The following is a 16,089-nucleotide window of genomic DNA, read 5'->3' as shown; positions in this document are numbered from 1 at the left end:
GTATTTTACTCTGCAACTCTCTCAGGGCATTCAAATGCTAACAGTAATATGCATGTTCATCATCCTGTTGTCTTATTTCCTCACTGCTTATCTTGAAGGAAAAGACCATCCTTTCACTGCTTATACCTCATACTCAGCTTCTTTTTCATATTCACACAGTGCCTTGCATTGATTTGGGGAGTTGATATTTCTATATTTTAACCTAAGTTCTTACTCTTTTCACAGTATTTCACAATCATATTAAACACACTAAGAAAATATGACACAGGGAACTGCATCCCTCAATTTTAACCAAGGTGAACTTTAAAAGTGGAAATGCTGTGTAGGATTTACTACTAAAGCTTAGAAGCCAGTAGTTTACTTAAGAAGCCAAATCATAGAACATTACATATGGTTAAAATTCCACAGAGTCCCTACTGTATTCATAAATGTTATCAAATTGAACTAAACCAGAGTTTTCATAAAAACTGGCATTTTCAAAAAAGCTTTATTTGCTTTCATCTTTTTCTTCCTTTTGATAAGATTAAGACTGTAAATGGCAAATGGTTAAATAGGAACACCAAAATGTTATCTACAAGGCATCTGGCCTTGAGCAAACATACCGAAATGCCAACTCTGAGGCATCTAACCTAATGTATTTATAAATTTGTCTGTCTTAGATATTCTTATGTGAAATCACTTCTTTAGGGAACTCAGTTTTTTACAATTTCTATGTATATTCAACAAATTGTGGATAGATCTGAATAGCTATCATTCAGCAAGACTTCTGAAACTCTCCCAAAAGGGAAGGCAAGTAAAAATTTAGATCACACGGTCATTTTATCTATGCTACACTGAACTATACACATAGAGTGAGAGGGTTTTTTTAAATGTTTTTAATAATACCATTATACCATCATGTGCCGTATCTGTAAACCAAAACCCTCACTGTAAAAACCAGGCTTTCCTCAGAGCAGCAAATCTCATCTGTGATGAAGTCATGCTGAAACCTAGAAGTCTAGAAGAGAAAAAGGGTTGAGGGGCAATGGAGGCTCTCAGCTCATTGGTCATCCTCAGTGTTCCCAGAATACTTACTGAGCACCCCGCCAGATGCCAAATGCTGTAAGCAGAAACAATCATGCTGTCTGCTGTAAAGAAAGATCCTGGCGGAGGTAACACCAATCAAATTATCATACAAATATAAGTATCAATTCCCAACTATGAGAAATATTCCCAAGGACTTTCATGCTCATTAGAGTAGGTTTCCTAGAGGAATGACGACGGGTTGATATATCAGTCAGGGTCTGATAAGGAAACAGAAAGCACCTAAGTATCTGCAACAGAGGGACTTCAAAACAGGGGAATGGTTACTCAGTGACAGAACTAAAAACCAAACAGCAACCCTGGGCTGGAAGGGCAGCGGGAGGAAGTGGAGGCCAGGGGCTAGAACATCCCACATAAGCAGGGAGCGTAACGGGCCTGTCCTAGAAGCACGGAGCCCTGGAGGAGAGCCAGCAGCTTGCCTGACGGGTCTGTCCTCGGCAGAGGAAAGGGGAAGAATGCCCTGGCTTCCCCAGTCTACTCCCACTTCCCATCAGAGCTTCCCACTGGTCAAACCCAGCTGAGAGTCAGCGGACACTGAAGCCTCGGAAGTTCTGCCAGCAGAGGCCAGCCCTGTCATGACGCGGTGCAGAGGAAGGGCCCGAGATGGAAGAGTGGGGACTGGCACAGGTGTGCACGTGGAAAAGGTGCTGGGGGAAGCGTGCATGTTCAGAGGCTGCGTAGCAGACAGAGGATGGCAAGCGTGAAGGAGTGAAAGATGGCAGCGTGGCCAAAGCTGACCAGAGGGTAGAGGGGAGACTGGAGAGACAGAGGCCACACTGGAGAGGAGTGCTTTGTGGGGCACATCGAGGAGGTCACGGAAGGCTCAGATTTGCATTTCAGAACGATCACTTAGCCTGCCCTCGGCCTCCTAGGACCATGAACTGGAACACACCAGGGATTCTACTACGTGCAAGACACATGGCATAAAAAGAATACAGCATATTTGTGTCCTGTGAAGTCTACCAGCAAGTGCAGTGTGCAGAATTGTCAAAGACCTTTTAAGTATCTTTCTTTTAGCATTTATATCATCTGGTCATCATCAGGGACACAGATTTATCTCACTGCCCCCACAGACCTAGTTCCTTGCTTAGTATATTTGTCAATCATCCTTCTGCTTTTTATATTTATATGCTTCTATGAATCATTTACCCACCTTTGTATTTTTAGCCAAAGAAAAGTTCCCATTCATTTATCTACCTATGGCTATCTCAACTGCCATATTAATTTCACTTCTTTCTCCCCCATTATCTAGCTCTCATAAGTTTCTTATATAGACACCAGAAGTGCACAAATAATCAATTCTGTGAGAATTTTATGGTATTTAAATAAGTGTCTTCGTTTTGTGACAACAGGTCTTATGAAAAGCTGAATTTGTTTTGGAGGTACAAAGACATATTTATTTCTTTAAGGATCCTAGATCTCATATATTTTAGGCACAGTTTGGAATTTTTTCTTATCAAATTGTCCTAAGAGCTTTTTCTTCATTTTGTTCCTCTTGGAGCATCTTAGAAAAGTTTCATGCCATGAGCAAATCTGAACATTACACTGGAATCCTTCTTGGTCTGTGCAGTCCATACATGGCTACTGAGCCCTTGAAGTATGGTCAGGCTGAATTGTGGTGTGCTGTAATTATGAAATATACACCAGATTTCAAATACTTTTAAATTAAAAGGAAAAAACCCTCATTTTTGATGTTGATCATATGCTGAAATAACAATACTTTGGGACAAGGGATCAAATAAGACATTACTAAAAATTAAGTTCACTTGTTTTACTTTTTTTTTTTGAGAGAGAAAGCATGCAAGTGGGGGAGGGGCTCGAACTCACAAACCGTGAAATCATGACCTGAGTTGAAGGTGGACACTTAGCCAACTTAGCCACTCAGGTGCCCCTATTTTCACTTTTTAAAATGTGACTACTGGGGCACCTGGGTGGCTCAGTCGGTTAAGCATCTGACTTCGGCTCAGGTCATGATCTTACCGCCCGTGAGTTTGAGTCCTACATCGGGCTCTGTGCTGTCAGCTCAGAGCCTGGAGCTGCTTCGGATTCTGTGTCTCCTTCTCTCTCTGCCCCTCCCCCACTCACACTGTCTCTGTCTCTCAAAAAATGAATAAATGTAAAAAAAATTATTAAAAAAATAAAATGTGTCTACAAGAAAATTTAAAGTCACCTAAATGGTGTGCATTTTATTTCTATTGGATGGTGTGGTTTCAGATCATTTGTGAAAACAGATCAAAGTCTTGGACTTAACAATTCAGGGTATTACACGTGGTCATTCTTACTCATAAGGCAGCTCTGTGACAAAATATTCTTCTATTAATAAAATAATACGGGAACCTTTCATGATTCTTCATAAAAAACTTCTGAAGGGTTCCCTGGGTGGCTCGGTTGGTTATGCATCTGACTCTTGGTTTTTTGGCTCAAGTTAGGATCTCACAGTTCCTGTGTTTGAACCCTGTGTCAGACTCTGCACTGGCAGCATGGAGACTGCTTTGGATTCCCTCTCCGCCCCTCTCCCACTCATGCTGTCCTATCTCTAAATAAATAAGTAAATAAAATTTCTGAAAGTTGAAATGCATTTATTGTTTCCAATTCTATATGCTTGTTCAGCATTGTAATGTTAGATTCTAACCTAATCCCTATCTATAGAACATGAGTTCCCTATATATTATTATACGTTCTTCCAACTGATCACCTGCCCTCCACAAGTGTTTCCTGTATTCATTTGCCCTAACCTTTCCTCTGGACATATTGGGATACTCACTGGGCTCTAAAAGACAGACTGCCTCTGAGTCAGGTTCAATTCGCAGGCAGCAACTAAGTACAGCTGATCTTATTATGAAGGTCCTTTCATTCATCTCCCTGCCTTTTCAGAGCTCTCCTTCTCTGTTCCAAAAATGGTTCCATTACCACCACACCCCAATTGTCTTCTAGTTATTAGAATATCACTCGGTTCAGTTTTTGTTACAGGCAGTGGGATTTAATGGAACAAGATCCTATATGCAAAAGGCTTTGGTTCCTGTATATGAGAAAAGGATTTCATAGACTCATGTTGCATATCTGGTTCCTATGCCTCCTTTCTTACACTGACAGTTTTTTGAGAGTAGGGATCATTTCTTCAAACGTCTCTAATTGTAAGGCTGTATTTAAAAAGAAAATTGAGGGAGCCTGATATAATTGATCTTTCAAAAAGAGATCCTTTAAAAAAATGAGGTTTTGATTGGGAAGTAGCAGTGGAGAGAAGGAAAAGTACCACTCAAGTCAATCAGATAAAAGTCTAGAGTGTAGGAGGTGAAATCCTCTTTCATAACCTGGGGTGCGCTGGCCCTCACAGCAGCTGCCAACTGCGAGCTGCCAGTTGTCACCCTATTCCTCTGAAAGGACTATACTCATTCTGATGAAGAGTTCCAAATTATTCACTTACGGACTCTCCCCAGTTGTTACCTGAATGCTCTTCGGGGATTTACTACTTCTTATTTTTCAGGCAGATATGAAATATCAGGACATCTTCTAATGCCTTTAACCACAGTTCCCTCTGGCACCTGCCTACTGTGCTATATATGACCGGAAGTGCTTCTGTTTATGCTGAACACAAGACCATTCCAGTATCTCTCTTCTGTCCGTCCTATTGTACCTTCAGGGTCCCAGAAGACTCTTTTCTAATTTCTTGCCCATATGAAAACAGGAAGAAACCCATATTCTTATTAATTACGCACTTATATCCCAATATAAAAAAAAATTCCCTTAAAAAAAAGTCCTCAGACTGATGTGAATATTTTTTTATGGTACGAATGTGGACTGTGCACATAAAATACATTCATAACCATCTACCTCGGCCTCTACTTCTACAAAGGCTGAAAAACTAAAATGATTCTCCACACTTCCCTGCTGCTGGGAATGACACATTACTCAGTTCTAGCCAGTGAGATTTAAGTGGAAGTCCCTGGGAGGAGCTTCTGGGAAAGCATTTTTTTTCCATTCATAGTTTGTCAAGTTGGTTTCCATATAATACCCAGTGCTCATCCCAAAAAGTGCCCTCCCCCATGCCCATCACCCCCTTCTCCTCTACCCCACCCCAATCAGCCCTCAGTTTGTTCTCAGTATTCAAGAGTCTCTCATGGTTTGCCTCCCTCCCTCTCCCCAATATTTTTCCCCTTCTCCTCCCCCGTGGTCCTCTGTTAAGTTTCTCCTGGTCCACTTATTTCACTCAGCATAACACCTTCAAGGTCCACCCATGTTGCTACAAATGGCCAGATTTCATTCTTTCTCATTGCGATGTAATATTCCATTGTATAGATGAACCACATCTTCCTGATCCATTCGTCAGCTGATGGACACTTAGACTCTTTCCATGTTTTGGCTACTGTTGAGAGTGCTCCTATGAACACTGGGGTACATGTACCCCTATGCATCAGCACTCCTGTATCCTTTGGGTAAATTCCTAGCAGTGCTATTGCTAGGTCATAGGGGAGTTCTATCATTAATTTTCTGAGGAACCTCCACACTGTTTTTCGGAGGGGCTGCACCAGTTTACATTCCCACTAACAGTGCACGAGGGTGCCCATTTTTCCACATCCTTGCCAGCATCTAGAGTCTCCTGATTTGTCCATCTGTCAACTCTGACCAGCATGAGGTGGTATCTCGGTGTGGTTTTGATTTGTATTTCCCTCATGATGAGTGATGCTGAGCATTGTTTCATGTATGTGTTGGCCATCTGGATGTCCTCTTTGGAGAAGTGTCTATTCATGTCTTCTAACCATTTCTTCACTGGATTATTGGATTGTTTTTCTGGTGTGGAGTTAGGTGAGTTCCTCATAGATTTTGGATACTATCCCTTTATCTGATATGTCATTTGCAACTACCTTTTCCTATTCCTTCAGTTGCGTATTAGTTTTACTGATTGTTTCCTTTGCCGTGCAGAAGCTTTTTATCTTGATGAGGTCCCAGGAGTTCACTGTTGCTCTTGATTCCCTTGCCTTTGGGGATGTGTCAAGTAAGAAATTGCTGCGGCTGAGGTCAAGGAGGTTGTTTCCTGCTTTCTCCTCTAGGGTTTTGATGGTTTCCTGTCTCACATTCAGGTCCTTTATCCATTTTGAGTTTATTTTTGTGTATGGTGTGAGAAAGTGATCTAGTTTCATTCTTCTGCATGTTGCTGTCCAGTTCTCCCAGCACCATCTGTTAAAGAGGCTGTCTTTTTTCTACTGGATACTCTTTCCTGCTTTGTCAAAGATTAGTCGGCCATACATTTGTGGGTCCAATTCTGAGTTCTCTATTCTATTCCATTGGTCTATGTGTCTGTTTTTGTGCCAATACCATACTGTCTTGATGATGACAGCTTTGTAGCAGAGGCTAAAGTCTGGGATGGTGATGCTTCTCATTTTGGTTTTCTTCTTCAATATTACTTTGGCTATTCGGGGCCTTTTGTGGTTCCATAAATATTTTAGGATAGTTTGTTCTAGCTTTGAGAAGAATGCTGGTGCAATTCTGATTAGGATTGCATTGAATGTGTAGATTGCTTTGGGTAGTAATGACATTTAACAATATTTATTCTTCTGACTCCTGAGCATGCAATGTTTTGCCATTTCTTTGTGTCTTCTTCAATTTCCTTCGTAAGTTTTCTATAGTTTTCATCATACAGATCTCTTATATCTTTGGTTAGGTTTATTCCTAGGTATTTATGGTTTTTGTGGAATTGTGAATGGGATCAGTTTCTTGTTTTCTCTTTCTGTTGCTTCATTGTTGGTGTATAAAAATGCAACCGAATTCTGTACCTTGATTTTGTACCCTGCGACTGTGTTGAATTCATGGATCAGCTCTAGTAGGCTTCTGGTGGAGTCTGTCAGGTTTTCCACGTAGAGTATCATGACGTCTACGAAAAGTGAAAGTCTGACTTCTTCCTTGCCAATTCTGATGCCTTTTATTTCCTTTTGTTGTCTGATGGCTGATGCTAGGAATTCCAGCACTATGTTAAGCAACAGTGGTGAGTGGACATCCCGGTCATGTTCCTGATCTCACGGGGAAAGCTCTCAGTTTTTCCCCATTGAAAATGATATTAGCTGAGGGCTTCTCATAGATGGCTTTTATGATGTTTAAGTAAGTTCCTTCTATCCCAACTTTCTCGAGGGTCTTTATTAAGAAGGGATGCTGTATTTTGTCAAATGCTTTTTCTGCATCTATCAACAGGATCATATGGTTTTTATCTTTTCTTTTGTTAATGTGATATATCACACTGATTGATTTGCGAATACTGAACCAGCCCTGTCACCCAGGAATGAATCCCACTTGATCATGGTAGATAATTCCTTTTATGTGCTGTTGAATTCGATTTACAAGTATCTTGTTGAGGATTTCTGCATCCGTATTCATCAAGGATATTGGCCTGTAGTCTTTTTTTGGGGGGGTCTCTGTCTGGCTTGGGAATCAAAGTGATGCTGGCTTCATAAAATGAGTCCAGAAGTTTTGCTTCCATTTCTATTTTTTGAAATAGCTTGAAAAGAATGGGTATTAACTCTGATTTAAATGTCTGGTAGAATTCCCCAGGGAAGCCATCTGGCCCAGGGCTCTTATTTGTTGAGAGATTTTTGATTAACTGATTCAATTTCTTCACTAGTTATGGGTTTGTTCAGAATTCCTCTCTTCCCATGTGAACTTTGGTAGTGTGTTTAGGAATTTGTCCATTTTTTCTAAGTTGTCCAGTTTGTTGACATATAATTTTTCATAATATTCCCTGATAATTGCTTGTATTTCTGAGGGATTGGCTGTAACAATCCATTTTCATTCATGATTTTTTATATTTGGGTGCACTCTCTTTTCTTTTTGAGAAGCCTGGCTAGACGTTTATCAATTTTATTTTTTCAAAAAACCAACTCATGGTTTCACTGATATGTTCAACTGTTTTTTGGGATTTTATATTGTTTATTTCTGCTATGATTCTTATTATTTCTCTGCTGGGCTTGGGGTGCTCTTGTTGCTCTCCTTCTAGTTCCTTAAGGTGTGCTGTTAGATTTTGTATTTGTGCTTTTTCTAGTTTCTTGAAATAGGCCTGGAGTGCAATGTAGTTTCCTCTTAGGACTGCCTTTGCCGCATCCCAAAGAGTTTGGATTGTTGTATTTTCGCTTTCATTTGTTTCCACATATTTTTAAATTTCTTCTCTAATTGCCTGACTGGCCCATTTGTTCTTTAGTAGGGTGTTCTTTAACCTCCATGTTTTTGGAGGTTTTCCAGACTTCTTCCTGTGATTAATTTCAAGTTTCATAGCATTGTGATCTGAAAGTGTGCATGGTATGATCTCAATTCTTTTATATTTATTGAGGGCTGCTTTATGTCCCAGTATGTGATCTATCTTGGAGAATATCAAGTGCCATGTGCACTTGAGGAGAAAGTGAATTCCATAGCCTCAGGGTGTAGAGTTCTAAATATATCTGTCAAATTCATCTGGTCCAATGTGTCATTCAAGTCCACTGTGTCTTTAGTGATTTTCAGTCTAGCTGATGTATCCATTGCTGTAACTGGAGTATTAAAGTCCTCTGCTATTAGCACATTCTTATCCATAAGATTGTTTCTGTTTGTGATTGTTTTATGTATTTGGGTGCTCCCATATTTGGTGCACAGACATTTATAACTGTTAGCTCTTCCTGATGGATAGACCCTGTAATTATTATAGAATGCCCTTCTTTGTCTCTTGTTACTGCCTTTAAAGTCCAGTTTGTCTGATATAAGTATGGCTACTCCAGCTTTCTTTTGACTTCCAGTAGTATGATAGATATTTCTCCATCCCCTTACTTTCAATCTGAAGGTCTAAAATGAGTCTCTCATAGACAGCAAATAGATGGATTTTGTTTTTGTATCCATTCTGCTACCCTATGTCTTTTGATTGGAGCATTTAGTCCATTTACATTCAGTGTTATTTTTGAAAAATATGGTTTTAGAGTCATTGTGTTCTCTGTAGGATTCATGCTTGTGGTGGTGTCTCTGGTACCTTGCGTTCGTTGCAACATTTCCCTCATAGAGTTGCTCTTAGGATTTCTTGTGGGACTGGTTTAGTGGTGACGAATTCTTTCAATTTTTGTATATTCGGGAAGACTTTTATCTCTCCTTCTATTCTGAATCACAGGCTTGCTGGATAGAGGATTCTGGCTCCATATTTTTTTCTGTTCATCACATTGAAGATTTCCTGCCATTCCTTTCTGGCCTGCCAAGTTTCAGTATATAGGTCTGTAACCACTCTGACAGGAGTCCCATTGTATGTTAGGGCCCTTTTATCCCTAGCTGCTTTCAGAAATCTCTTTGTCCTTATATTTTTCCAGTTTCACTATGATACATCATGCAGAAGATCAAGTTACGTCTGAGGGGTGTTCTCTGTGCCTCTTGGATTTCAATGTCTGCCTGCTTCCCCAGATTGGTACAGTTCTCAGCTATAATTTGTTCAAGGACTCCTTCAGTGCCTTTCCCTNATTCATGCTTGTGGTGGTGTCTCTGGTACCTTGCGTTCGTTGCAACATTTCCCTCATAGAGTTGCTCTTAGGATTTCTTGTGGGACTGGTTTAGTGGTGACGAATTCTTTCAATTTTTGTATATTCGGGAAGACTTTTATCTCTCCTTCTATTCTGAATCACAGGCTTGCTGGATAGAGGATTCTGGCTCCATATTTTTTTCTGTTCATCACATTGAAGATTTCCTGCCATTCCTTTCTGGCCTGCCAAGTTTCAGTATATAGGTCTGTAACCACTCTGACAGGAGTCCCATTGTATGTTAGGGCCCTTTTATCCCTAGCTGCTTTCAGAAATCTCTTTGTCCTTATATTTTTCCAGTTTCACTATGATACATCATGCAGAAGANTCTCTCCTTCTATTCTGAATCACAGGCTTGCTGGATAGAGGATTCTGGCTCCATATTTTTTTCTGTTCATCACATTGAAGATTTCCTGCCATTCCTTTCTGGCCTGCCAAGTTTCAGTATATAGGTCTGTAACCACTCTGACAGGAGTCCCATTGTATGTTAGGGCCCTTTTATCCCTAGCTGCTTTCAGAAATCTCTTTGTCCTTATATTTTTCCAGTTTCACTATGATACATCATGCAGAAGATCAAGTTACGTCTGAGGGGTGTTCTCTGTGCCTCTTGGATTTCAATGTCTGCCTGCTTCCCCAGATTGGTACAGTTCTCAGCTATAATTTGTTCAAGGACTCCTTCAGTGCCTTTCCCTCTCTTCCTCTTCTGGAATTCCTATGATACGGATATTGTTCTGTTTGATTGTATCACTCAGTTCTCCAACTCTCCTTTCGTGTTCCTGGATCAGCTTATCTTTTTCTCGGCTTCTTCGTTTTCTATAATTGTGTCTTCTAATTCACCTATTCTCCTCTCTGCCTCTTCAATCCATGCATTGAATGCCTCCGTTTTATTATGCACCTAATTTATAGCATTTTTTAATTCATCACAACTATTTTTAAGCTCTATAGCCTTTGTAGCAATTGCTTCTCTGATGTCTTCCATGCCGTTTTCAATCCCAGCGATTAATTTTATGACTATTGTTCTAAATTCTTATTCAGTTATGTTGCTTATATTTGTTTTGAGTTCTTTAGCTGTCACTTCTTCCTGTAATTTCTTGAGAGGAGAGTTCTTCCATTTCATCATTTTGGCTAGCTTTCTGTCTCTTGTCAGTTTTTTTTTTTTTTTTAACTTTTTTTTATAGTTTATTTATTTCTGAGACAGAGAGAGACAGAACATGAGTGGGGGGGGGAGGGCAGAGAGAGAGGGAGACACAGAATCTGAAACAGGCTCCAGGCTCTGGGCTGTCAGCACAGAGCCCAATGCGGGGCTCGAACCCACAAACCATGAAATCATGACCTGAGCCAAAGTCGGACGTTTAACCGACTGAGCCACCCAGGTGCCCCTGTCTCTTGTTAGTTTCAAAAGCTTATAGTGAGCTCTGCACCTGCGAGTACTGCTATATTAAAGAAGGCTCATTGACTGTCCAGGGCCTGTCCATTCAGGAAGTGTTCTTTTAATGGTGTCTCTTAGTCTCTCTTGTTGAGGCTTTGGTTATTTTATTTTCCTACTTGTAGTGGTATTTGGGACTGTCCACAATGTGTACTTTGGCTTCTTTCTTGAGGTAGCCCTGGAAAGGAAAACAGACAGACAAACACGCAGGGAACAAAGGCACGCAAATGCAGAGACAAATCCAACAAGCAAGCAAACTGAAAGGGAAAAAGAGAAAGAGAAAGAGAAAGAGGAGAGAGAGAGAGAGAGAGAGAAAGAAAAAACCTAAAAGACAAAGGACAGTCTAAATGACCAGGCAGAGAGACTAAGAGGCTTAATTCAGAGAGAGAGAGAAAGAGGAGGATATCGTAGACGGCGAGGAGAAACAAAGATAATGTTACCCAAAGAAACTATATATTCTGATCACTCCAGAAAGAAAGAGATGGAAAGGTAGTGGTGGAGGTGTAGAATATACATCTAGAGAATGGATTAAATGTGACTGCTTAAGCAAACCAGTGACCAGAGTGCCCAGTCCATCAGAGAGGAGGGATATGAATAAGACAAGGGAAAACAGATCAGAACAGAAAGAATTGATCTAGAATTAATCATGGCAGTGTATCCATGTTGGTCTTGCCCTGAGCTCTGGTTAAAAAAAAAAAAAAGCAGCAGCTCTCTAGCGGGGATGGGCGTGGTTTGGTGTAGGCAGGTCTTACCCTCCACTGAGTCCCACTGGCCGCTCCCTAAGGCCCCACCTTGGTGGCTGTGGGGAGAAAAATGGCAGTGCCCCGGTCCCTTCTGGAACCAAGTGTTGCAAATCACTCTTTTGGGTCTGATCTCCCTGTGCTGCGGGTGTAGCCAAGGTGGACCATGTTCTATGTCCCAAGCCCCACCTCGTTTCCAGATCTTAGTCTGCACACTTTAAAGATAATGCCCAAAATGTAATCCCGCAGGCCAGGCCGCTTCCCAGCAGAGGATGGAGCCGGGAGAGCAGTGGAGCAGCTTCCCTTGGCACCGCCTGGGACCGAGGCACCCAGCCCAAAGTCCGCGCCACAGCTAGAAATAGAATCACTCTCTGTCCAGAGCCGAGGTTTTTCTCTTCTCCAGGGACTGTTCTATGAGCAGTTTCAGCTGCTCTTTCTCTTCCCCTTGACTCTCTGTGGCTCCCCGCTATGGGGGTTCCCTCCCCTCCATGTTTCCGGGTCCAGGAAAGCATTTAAAAAAGACAAACTGTGGCTGACCTGTACCTCTGGCAGGCTGTAGCCCTCACCCTTTTTCTTGAAGGGTGGATATCTAGGGGTGCACTAGACATCTTGCATCCATGAGGACAAAACTCTCACGCTAAGACTGATGGAGCAGGAAGCCAGGTAAGAGCCGGGCTCTGTACTTAAAGTGTGGCACACGAGGCAAGTGTTTTACTTGCCTAAGCCACTATTCATTTGCTTTTGCTAATGCTTGCAGCTAATACATTAAAACTGTTCATCTGCACCTCCTAACACTTGTACCAACAGTACAAATCTAAAGATTTTATCTAGAATTATTATTATCTCTCACTATCAGCAACATGATAAGGTACATGATAATGCTTTAAAGACTAACAAGCACATTTAAAATATGGAAAGAATTAGTTTCTTTCGTTCTACGTTTTCAAACTAGTGGATCACTTCACTGAATACATTTCAACATTCAAAAAACTAATTTACGGGTGCTGGAGTGGCTCAGTCTCAGGTTAAGTGTCTGACTTTGGCTCAGGTCCTGATCTCAGGGTTCATGATTTGAGCCCCACCTCGGGCTCTGTGCTGACAGCTCAGAGCCTGGAGCCTGCTTCAGATTCTGTGTCTCCCTCTCTCTCTATCCTTCCCCTGCTCTCACTGTCTCTCTCGGTCTCTCAAAAAAATGAATAAATGTTAAAACAAAAATTTTTTAAACTAATTTAAACCTGAAAACTGTATTTATACAAAGACAGCTTCTAAACTCATCAAGTACTTTCACATACTTATTTTTTAGTGATGTTCTTTTTTCTAGCCCAATCTGCAATGTATTGCAAATTATTTAATCCTCTTCTGCAATGTTTTATGTAGCCCTGAAGAACACGATAAATTCTCCCCCCTAGAGTTATTAAATTCAGACACATGTAATTTAGTGCCTGGAGACACTTAACTGCTGCTGACATTTTCGACACCAGATGTAACAAGTAACCTGCAATACTTTCTCCACAACTACCTATGGCATCTGTAAAGACCTAAAATTGTAACTCAAGATTAAAATCCTACTAACCTTTGCTGTAAAATATTAAAGCTGTCTAATCTCATATCTTTGCAAATATAATAAAGGAAACTGAAAATGCCAACAGCAATGGCCAAGTTACGACCATTTCATAGCTGTATAAAACAATAATGCTCTTCTACGTATTCATGTAGTTCAGGACTGGTTATTTTATTCCCCTAAGGAGTTGCTTCAAATTGAGATGTAACTCAGAAGAAAGCTGGGGCATGAACAACCATCAAAGAAATGGGAGACATTCTCTAAAACCACTATTTTGACCATGTAATTCCCATGCTCAGAATCTTCACCAGCTCCTTACCACCTTCATAAATTCAAACTATGTGGACCATCCTCCTTTTCCAGCTTTACTCCTATTTTCCCACCCAGATCAAAATTATTCTAGTTATTCCAAAAGAATTTCATACTACTCAATTTTTATGTAAGGATATTCATAAAATTATTGCAGAAAGAAATTAGAAACAATTTAAGGTCAAAAGAACATTCAAAGATACCACATTACCATTAAAAGTCATATTTTTTAAGAGCATGAAAATATGCTTAAAGATCTATTTTAAAAGTTGAGAACTGTGCCTATTTTTTAAAATGCTATGGGGGCGCCTGGGTGGCACAGTCAGTTAAGCATCCAACTTCAGCTCAGGTCATGGTCTCACGGTTCATGGGTTTGAGTCCTGTGTCGGGCTCTGTGCTGATAGCTCAGAGCCTGGAGGCTGTTTCAGATTTTGTATCTCTCTCTCTCTCTCTCTGACCCTCCCCTTGCACATGCTCTCTCTCGCTCTAAGAAATAAAACATTTAAAAAAAGGTTAAAAAAATGCTATAAAGAATAACATTATTCTAGGAGAAACCATAACCCATTACTACGACTATAAAACAGCTAGGTAGCATAGTTCAAAAGTACCTATTCACCATAATGAAGACATAATCAAGAAATAGTGTTCCTAAATACTGGCTACAAAAAATAATCACAGGATTGGCTATATTGCCACCAAGAGAAATTGAATAGAAACAATATATAAGTACACCTTTAAAGAATACAACCATAATTTATTCCTGCAAAAAACTATTGACATGCTAAATGGATCTTTTCTTTCAAAAGACTAAAAGTAATTCAAGAGAGGTTTGGGGTTTCAAGAGGCACTTTTGGAATTTTATTATTACTAAACCCATATTTCAATATATGCTCAGGAAATGAAATAAAGTGGTAAAAAAAAAAGGCTGTGGTTCCCTAAGGGAAGAGACTCTTCTGCCTCAACTTCCCTGGCCTTCCCACCCACCCCCTGTCTCAATTACAGCCATAACATTCTGGAACTCTGTTTCCATTTGTGAAGCTTCAGGGGCTTAATAAAGAAATACTGTAGACAACATTTTGCTAAATACTCTAAATCTTTAATAGACTAGTAGATTTATGCAAATTGCAAGAAGCACATAATAATTGCTACTAAAACTGCTACCAGAATATTCAGAAAATATCAACTCACTTTAGAAACAAATTAACCAATAACTAGTGACAATTTTTATTTATTTAAGAACCCAAAGAATCTAACTCAACCTTAAAATATGTTGAGAGTAAAGCACTATTTTTATTTTTTAATTCTAACATTTAAAATATTTTAATAGCCTTTTCAGTCTTGCAATTTGGGTAACAGTCTTTTTATTTTAAATGTTTTAAATTTTTTTAATGTTTTTCATTTACTTCTGAGAGAGAGAGAGAGAGAGAGAGAGAGAGATAGCGTGAGCAGGGGAGGGTCAGAGAGAGAGGGAGACACAGAATCTGAAGCAGGCTCCAGGCTCTGAGCTGTCAGCACAGAGCCCGACGCCAGGCTCGAACCCACGAACCGTGAGATCATGACCTGAGCTGAAGTCGGACGCTTAACCGACTGAGCCACCCAGGTCCCCCCCATCTTTTTTAAATAAAAAAAAAGAAACCAGAACTCTTAAGTCCTTCATACACCAAAAGTATATCAAATCCATTCTCTTCTATTTCTCAGCCATCACCTGGTTCAAGTATCCATCCTTCCCCTAAGTGTCTCCTGACCCGGCTCTCTCAGGGAGTGCTCTTACCCACCTGCAACCTTTGTCTACACAAGCATTTGTACAAACGTACACAAGATCACATCACCTGTCATCTTAAAACCCTCCCACCACAAACAGTGAAATGCAAGCTCCTTACAGATTACACACGACTCGCTCCCTCACGTACGATGCTCCAGACACTGGCCTTCGGTCCTCAGGCACCCAGCGCACTCCTTGAGCTCCCCTGCCCTCACACGTCTGCCACTCCCTTCGCTGGAAGTGCCTCGCACTCCCTCATTCCCCCACACTCTGTGTGGCTTGCTCCTCTTCATGATTCAGGCCCCATTTCCAGTGTGGGGTTGGCAGATTAGCAAATACAAATTGGGGAAATACTTTTAACAACAAATTATTCACAGTTTATCTGAAATTCTAACCGAGCTGATGAACATCCTGCCTCAGTGTCATTGTTTCAATGGTTTCCCCATCGTCATCGTCATCATCTAAGCCATCTCCTCTGGCATAACCCCATTTTCTTCATAATATCTGTCAATTTCTGGAAATTACCTTGTTCACTTCTTCGGTTTACCCATTTATTGTCATTTCTACCTCCATCCTGTAACATGTAGTTCGCCTTTCCCCTCTTCTAATCCTCATGCCAAACCTCTACCCCAAGTGAGCACCAAAAATACAGGGTCTTTTCTTAATTTGAACTGTTTCCTCAGCATCGTACACAGTGC

General features: G+C 40.6%; 1 protein-coding gene across 1 annotated transcript in view; it reads right to left on the bottom strand.

Moving 5' to 3' along the window:
* PDZD8 (PDZ domain containing 8) overlaps nucleotides 1-16,089 on the bottom strand; it is a 90,649-nt gene that overhangs the window by 29,538 nt on the left and 45,022 nt on the right. The gene's annotated exons all lie outside the window — the stretch shown is intronic.

This window comes from Crocuta crocuta, unplaced genomic scaffold, assembly GCF_008692635.1.
Source record: "Crocuta crocuta isolate KB4526 unplaced genomic scaffold, BGI_CrCroc_1.0 scaffold138, whole genome shotgun sequence".
In the NCBI taxonomy this organism is placed as follows: domain Eukaryota; kingdom Metazoa; phylum Chordata; class Mammalia; order Carnivora; family Hyaenidae; genus Crocuta; species Crocuta crocuta.
The sequence above is the reverse complement of the archived record's forward strand: the minus strand, read 5'-3'. Positions and strand labels throughout refer to the sequence as shown.